The following is a 7,556-nucleotide window of genomic DNA, read 5'->3' as shown; positions in this document are numbered from 1 at the left end:
CAGAATTGCAGTATATGCATAGCCCTTTGTTTGATACATATAAAAGTATAAAAACATAAAATGGTAAAAGACTTTATTAACTACTCAGTATATCATCTGCTCTTTCTGTGCCTATTCTATCATTGCTCAAGCTATTTCTAATATATTCTATTAGTCCTTTTGGTAGTTTTCTCTAGTTTTTATCTCTTCTTTGTCTTGAAGCTTTTCTTACATTTTCTTTCTTCTCTTTCTACTTTTCAATTGAATACAGAGAGAAAAGTGTCCTTCAATATCCTTCAGCCTTTATTTCTGAAGTAACAAGGCATCCAGCTGTAGGAATCACGTATAAAAAAATTGTTGAACGTTTTTACAATCCTACGTGAGTAGAGCAGTCAAGAAATAAAAATCTTTCCTTGAATCAAGGAACTGTACTAGCATCTGCTGAATTTGTAATGACGGAATTTATTGCACATTTATTGCACTGTTAAGATCTACTGAAAACGGACAATTTTCATCTCTCTAAGGACCAAGGGTTGTGTGGTCTCAAGAATTACTCCAGGAATTCAATTACTTCTTTCTTCATTCCTTTACGAATTCAGTCAGCTTACTGCTTCTGCCAATAATGAATAATATTTAGTTCTGTAAATCTGAAGGGGAAAGGCTGTAGTATATTGTGGAATTTGTTGTAAATACAGGGTTTTGTTAAAGCCCCACAAGTTTATTGGGACTTCACAGCCTTATTGCATAATTCGCATGACTGCTATTCTTCAAAAAATTAAGCTGATTATTTTGATGCATATGGCAAATAGAAACCGTTTACATACCTGAAAATACAACTGCACACCTTAATCCACATTCTGTAGAAATTCATATTTTGCATATGTTTTCTACACACAAGTTATATTACATTACCATATTCCAATTTTGTATATTGACCGACTAAATATTTCTGGAATTTTTCCCCTATACATTTTCCCCACCCTACTAAATAGCATTTCTAGGGTAAATTTGTCTTACATTAATTTTGTGTGTGTTTTTATTTGGTTTTTATTTGTGATTTTGCTATGAGCTGATTATGATTTAGGAGTAGCTTTATGGGGAACAGGTAATGATCCACGTTATGCAAGCTGTTCCTTTTATTAGACTTCTTACTAATAAGTTGTTATTTTTTGTTTGTCATAATTTTATTGGAATTAAGTTTAATGTTGTTTGTACTTTTGTCTTAAAAACTCTTGCAAAGAGCACAAGAAAATAGATTTGGTTAATCCTGGGAAAGTTCATGCAGTTATCACTGTGTCCTGGTTTATATTAAATTTCAAAGTTTTATTTTCTTACAAACCAGTAAATGTGTCAATATTTCCATGACATGTATCAAATGTAACCTTTTAACCTCTTAGGGCTCAGCCCTGCTAATATTTATGCACGTGAGAATCTTTAACCCTGTGTCCTTTCATTTTTATCTCAATTTAATTTCTCATATAACTAGAGTTGCTGTACATGTAAACTCTTAATGAATAGTGGCCACTGCCTACATTAACCTAACTCTGTTTTACTACACTTCACAAAGCATGCAACACATTTATTAGAGTCATCAAGCATCTATTTTGCATCAGTTTTTATTATTTCTAGTAAGTTAGAATAGATCCTATATCCATTCTGCCACCCTTATGGCTGCACAAGGTGAATTCCTATATAACAAGCCATGTTAAAGGTCAGGCATTTCCTTACTCTCATATGCAAGGCTACTCATAGCCAGAGCATGTCTGTTCAGCTGTGGCCTGGAGGCTTCATCAGTTTGATTGTACCTGTCCTTCCTGCCCTTTGTGCAGTTGAGTTAGGACCGTGGCCATAATTCGATAGCATCTCAGTCCATGAGCCTTTAAACAATCATATGTATGCTTAATGCAACTATTTTGTCAGAACAATAGTTCAGCATATGAGGATTGCAGTGAATAACGGTTTCTCTCCTTGAGATCAGTGCTGAGTGAGGATCATAGGAACATTGCTGTTATGTTGCTTATTAGAGAAAGAGTACAGTCTCACTGCTTGTCTAGATCAAGATCAGGTTACTGCGTTCTGAATGTGTGTGAGGCAGGGCAGATATACATATAAACAGCACTTCCTGTTGCATCAGAGTATTCATGTGAATGAGCTCTGGTTGACATGGGTGGGTTATTGCCAGGTCATCTAGAGACGGGTAATGTGATCATGGTAGAACTGGCAGAGTGTGATGTCATAAGAGTATGTAAAAAAGAATAGATTGACCGTATATATTTATTTAGAAAGCAACTTCAAGGGGGATTAATGTAATGAGACTTTTCCAGAGCCAGGCTCTGCGAGTTTCTGAGCATTCTCATTTTGCAGGGGGAAAAAATCTGGAAATTGAGAGCAGCAAACCCATCATATGATCCTATATTGCCAATGTAAAAGAGCTGCTATTTGAACAAACGTATCCATATGCTTCAGTCTCAAGCAGCACTAGCAGCTAGGTAAGCCTGATGGTACATTTAGTAAAAAAGTTTTCCGCCATTACAAAGAAGGTTCGCAAACCTGGATGGCTAAGGCTTTACCACATTATACTGGACCATGTGGTGGATGCTCATTACGTGCTTCACAGATTCTTCCATCTCCTCTTCCATCAACACAAAACTTTCTAAACATGTGAATAGATGGGAATAATTGCTGAATCAAAAGCTAGTCATCCAAAACTGGTCAACACTGCATGGGTCTAGTTCTGTTGCTTTGTCAGAGCTTTGGGGAAATCATGGATTTTTCATGCATTTCCAGCCCTCTGATTGACCACACCTATTTTCTTAAAATTTGCACCTTTTGAAGCTTTGCACTTGTTTTATATACTTGTGTCTTTGGCTTAGATTTCATTTAAGAGGCATGTTACCTTTTTACAGGGCACTGTATCAGCTAATCTACCAGGAAATCCTGAGCAGGCCCCTCTGAAACCAATGAGAAAGTCCCAGAACAGGAAATTTCACAGAAACAGTTGATAGTACATTGTGTTATGTACCTATTTTGGCAAAGTTGATGATACATTGTGTTATGTACCTATTTTGGTAGCAGGCTGGGTTAAGCACTACACATAGGTCACTCAGCCTACTACAAAGTTTTTCAAAAGAAATGCAACAAAAAGCTAAATCATTAGTCTTTCTAGGAGGAAGAAGCTTATGGGTTGTAAGTAATTTCTTTCTGTAGCTCCTTCTCAACAAATCAAATAGTTTTTCCATATAAAGCCAGATGCTGTTTTAATAGAAATCAGAGTTTGGATGTTGTGCAGGATGTATATCCCTGTGTATTTCTGATTTCCCCTTCCAGAGCCCATTGAGGGATATAACGTGGCATCCCTGACCAATTTAGACTTCATCTTTCTGAATCAGTGAGGAAAAATTAAATCTATGTAATCTCTTTCATCCCAATTTTCATTAGTCAACAAGTTTATAAAATAAAAAGTATTTTCTAAAACAGTTTATAAAATCTGTGACAGTGTCAGAAAAATGTGTCACTTTGCCATCCATTGAAATCCCAGCACCTTTGAAACTAAACACAAGGGCTTTTTTCACTGCACACGACAGTATTCAGCAGCTAAAGAGGAAGCTGGAAATCAGTTTATAACACAATGAAACATTAGTTTCCCCTCTGCTGCTAAGGCTACTATCGCCTTTTCCAGATTGCATTATTTGTTAAAATGTTTTTATGTTTGGGGAGAGAGTGCAGCTCCAACAGTGGAGCCAATGTATGTAAACTCTGTTGTGTGTGTAGCTCTAACCTTTGTTAAGAACGGAACTGCCTTAAAAGGGGAGGGTCTGGGTGTGACACAAACTGTTTAAACACTGTATTACAGAGGCTCTTATTTAAAGTTGTAGTTTTCCTTTCTTATACCTGTTAAGGAATTTTGTAATGTTTGCCATTGTACACTACTTAATTATGTTATTAAAATTCCAAGCCAAACAACTCTTCAACCTTTTATTCAAGTAAGCTTTTCTCTGATATTTCAAGAAATCAGGAATCATTTCAGTGTATAAAACTGGGGAGAAGGGATGAAATTTAAATGAATAAGAATCTATATTTGAAAGAATACAGAGGATCAAATGTTCTGGATTTAAGTGGCAATTAGACATATTAATGGAGGACAAGTTCACCAACAGTTATTAGCCACAATGGGTAAATATAACCTCCAGCTTCAAAAAGAGTATGTTGCTGGGGGAACAACACTGGAGGAAAACTATTACTTTTACCTCCTGCTTGTGAACTTCCCAGAAAAAGGCAACCAAAATGACAATGGGGATGGAGCACTTTCCTACATCTTCTGGCAGCAAATTCCACATTTTAATCACTCTCTATGTAAAGTAGTACTTCCTTTTTGTCCATTCTGAGTCCACTGCCCATCAGCTTAATTGGATGCCCTCAAGTTCTAGTATTTTGGGAAAGGGAGAAAAAGTTCTCTTTGTCTACTCTCCACCCACTCTCCACCCCATGCATAATTTTATAAACCTCTATCATGTCCCCCCTTAGTTGTCTCTTTTCCAAACTGAGAAGACGCAGACTCTACAGCCTTTGGCTGGACTTAGGAGGACCAGTGGCATGACGCAATGGTTACGTGTGTTTCTGTGTGCATAGCCACGTTTAGAAACAGGATGAGACAAGTGGGGACACACAAGAAACTTGAAGGGAGGGTACATCCCACCCCCACCTTTGCTTCCTTCCTTCTTCCCCCTTCTCAAACAATCTTCCACCCCCTTTCTTTCCCTCCCCTTCTCTGACAATCTCCTCCATTTCTTTCTCCCCCCTCCCCTTTTCTGACAACCTTCCCCCTCTATTTCTCCCCCTCCCATGACAATCTTACCCCTTTCTCTTTATCTCTCCCTTTTCCATCAATCTCCCCCCTCCATTTCTCTGTCACTGTTCCTCCCATCTCTTTCTCCTTCCTCCTCTCCTTACCTTGACCTCTTCAGTTACAGCATCAGGGCCCCTGGCAGCCACTGTGTTGCTGCACAGGTAAGTAAACTGCACATGTGCAGACTGTGTTATTGTTTGGGTGGGATTTAAACCCCCAATGTGTGTTTTAAAACTTTTAATTTAAACTGACCCAGCTGAGCTCTGAGAAACAGCAGGAGACAGAGCTGCTAGAAGGGTGAGTGCTTTTTATTTGCTTTCAGCTGAGGAGATTTAGCTGAGGGCACTGTGGGGGGGACAGTGTTTGGGAGTGTCATGATCTGGGTTGTGCCACCAGAGGCCTACTAGGCCCAGGGAGCCTGGCTAGCAGTAGGTGAGGCTGGGCCTACAACTCCCAGAAGCCCCTGAGAGGTTTTGGAGCCGAAATTTGGAGCCAAAATGGACCAATAGGAAAAGAGGAGGGCTGGGAATAAAAATTCTGGAACAGCAGGAACAGCTGTTCTTTCTTCCAGAGGGCAGAGGCTGAAGGAAGGCTGCTGTCATCCTGAGGACAGGGTGAGTAGTCTAGTGCCACTTGGAATAGTGAGCCAGGGACAGTATATATTTAGACGCATTAGGGCATTTGATTTCACCCACTTACTGTTGTTATTCTGCACCTTGTTGTTTGACCTCCTATACAATAAACTCTTTTCACTGTTCACTCTGCCTGGTCCTCACGCCTATTATTCAACCATAAGGGAGGTCTAAAGGTCTTGGGGGGGTGCTCTGGGCCTTCTCAAGGGAGCCTGGAACCAGAGTGGTGGCAGCGTCAGGTGACACCCCACCTGAGCCGTGACAGGGTGAGTTTTAAGTTGTTGCAGCATCCTGGCTATGTGAGAAAGGGTTATTTGTTTGACTGTAAATGGATTGCCTGGGTGTAATTTGAATAGCTGCTGGCTCTGCCTTTTGCTGGGTGAGGCTTCTATTTAAGGCTGCATCTCACTGGAGGCACAAACTCTTGTCCTGTGGCTCTTAGTCTAGGGGCTCTGTAAGAAGCCCAGGAAGCCAGGGCCGTAGTCTCCTTGTGTTCTCAGTAAGGCAAGTAGACTTTCCACAAGGAGAGCCACATAAATATGAAGGGTTTTAAAAGGGGAATTATATATAATTATTTTTAAAAAGCAATTATGAAAGCACAATGCCAGCAGGGGGTTGGGGGCTATCCGGTGTTCTGCATGGAGTGTCACATGTATGACTGTCTGCCCACTAGACAGAAGTCTTGGGTGTGTGCCTGGTGCAAGGAGCTCCTGTTTCTCAGGGAACGAGTTTGCACCCTTGAGGCCAAGGTGGCTGACCTGGAGAAGTGGATACAGTCAGTTAGGCACATGGAGAAGGCTCTTGGCACCAAGGAATCATCCCTGGGCAAGGAGGGGGGCTCTTGGTAGTTGATTATTCGATCCTTAGGCAGGTAGACCGCTGGGTGGAAACCCATGTACTGACCATATGGTGACTTGCCTGCCTAGGGTGAAGGTAGTGGACATTACACGTGTTCTAGATAGGCTGGTAGAGCTGGGGAGGAACCAGTGGTTGTAGTACATGTTGGCACCAATGATGTGGGGAAATGCAGTCATAAGGTCCTGGAGGAAAAATTTAGGCTAGTAGACAGGAAAAGGCCAGAACCTCCAAGTTAGCCTTCTCAGAAGTGCTAGCTGTTCCACGCACAGGGCCGGAGAGACACGCACAAATCAGGAGTCTAGATGATATTTTGATAAAAGCACCATTGGTACAGCTGGTGAAACGACATCTGGAATTAACGATGCAGGTGTTGTCCGAACACGGATTTATCATAAACATACAGAAGAGTGTGTTGGTGCTATCGCAGACCTTGACCCATCTAGGGGTTCTCTGACAGGAGAAAGTAAGATTGTTTCTGAGGCAGGTGAACCAGAGCCCCTCGGTAGCACTGATGTCCCTGCCTGCCCTCTTGGGGATGCTGATTTCATGTCAGGATGTGGTCCCGTGGGCCAGGTTTCGTACACGTCCTCTTCTGAGTTTCCTAAGGCCTTTTCAGGAGGACATAGCTCACAAGAGAGTAAAGTTTGTGAGGTTGTCAGTGTTAAGTCAGGCAGGAGTTGCAATGGTGGCTGGAACTAACCAGGTTCGCCATGGGGATGCCTCTGAGGGATCCCAAGAGACTAGTTGTAACAACGGATGCCAGCCTGTTCGGTTGGGGTGCACATACTTTGGGACACATGGCGCAGGGAACCTGGTCACAGTTGGAGTCGACCAGGAGCATAAATTTTCTAGAGTTGAGAGCAATAAAGTTGGCGCTGTTTCGTTTTCTGAGATACCTGAGGGGACATCATGTCCTCATTCACACAGACAATATGACGGCCAAAGCTTTCATAAACAAGCAAGGAGGAACCCGCTTCAGGAGACTGAGTCAAGCGGCGGCATAGGCGATGGTATGGGCAGAGAGCATCACAGGTGATGGTATGGGCAGAGCGCAATATTCTGTCTCTCAAGGCTGTGAACGTAGCGGGTCGAGAAAATGTAGTAGCAGACAACGTTCCCTCTAAACTGTCGAGTCTTGTGAGCAGAAATTCTACTGGCATTAAAATTGTGAGCAAGCAATTTGGCTACTGCGTAAATTAGTTTGCTCTGTAGCCATCCTTCCTGAGCTAAGACAAAAATGC

Source organism: Gekko japonicus, unplaced genomic scaffold (genome assembly GCF_001447785.1).
Source record: "Gekko japonicus isolate JY-2015 unplaced genomic scaffold, Gekko_japonicus_V1.1 scaffold141, whole genome shotgun sequence".
NCBI classification, from domain to species: domain Eukaryota; kingdom Metazoa; phylum Chordata; class Lepidosauria; order Squamata; family Gekkonidae; genus Gekko; species Gekko japonicus.
The sequence above is the reverse complement of the archived record's forward strand: the minus strand, read 5'-3'. Positions refer to the sequence as shown.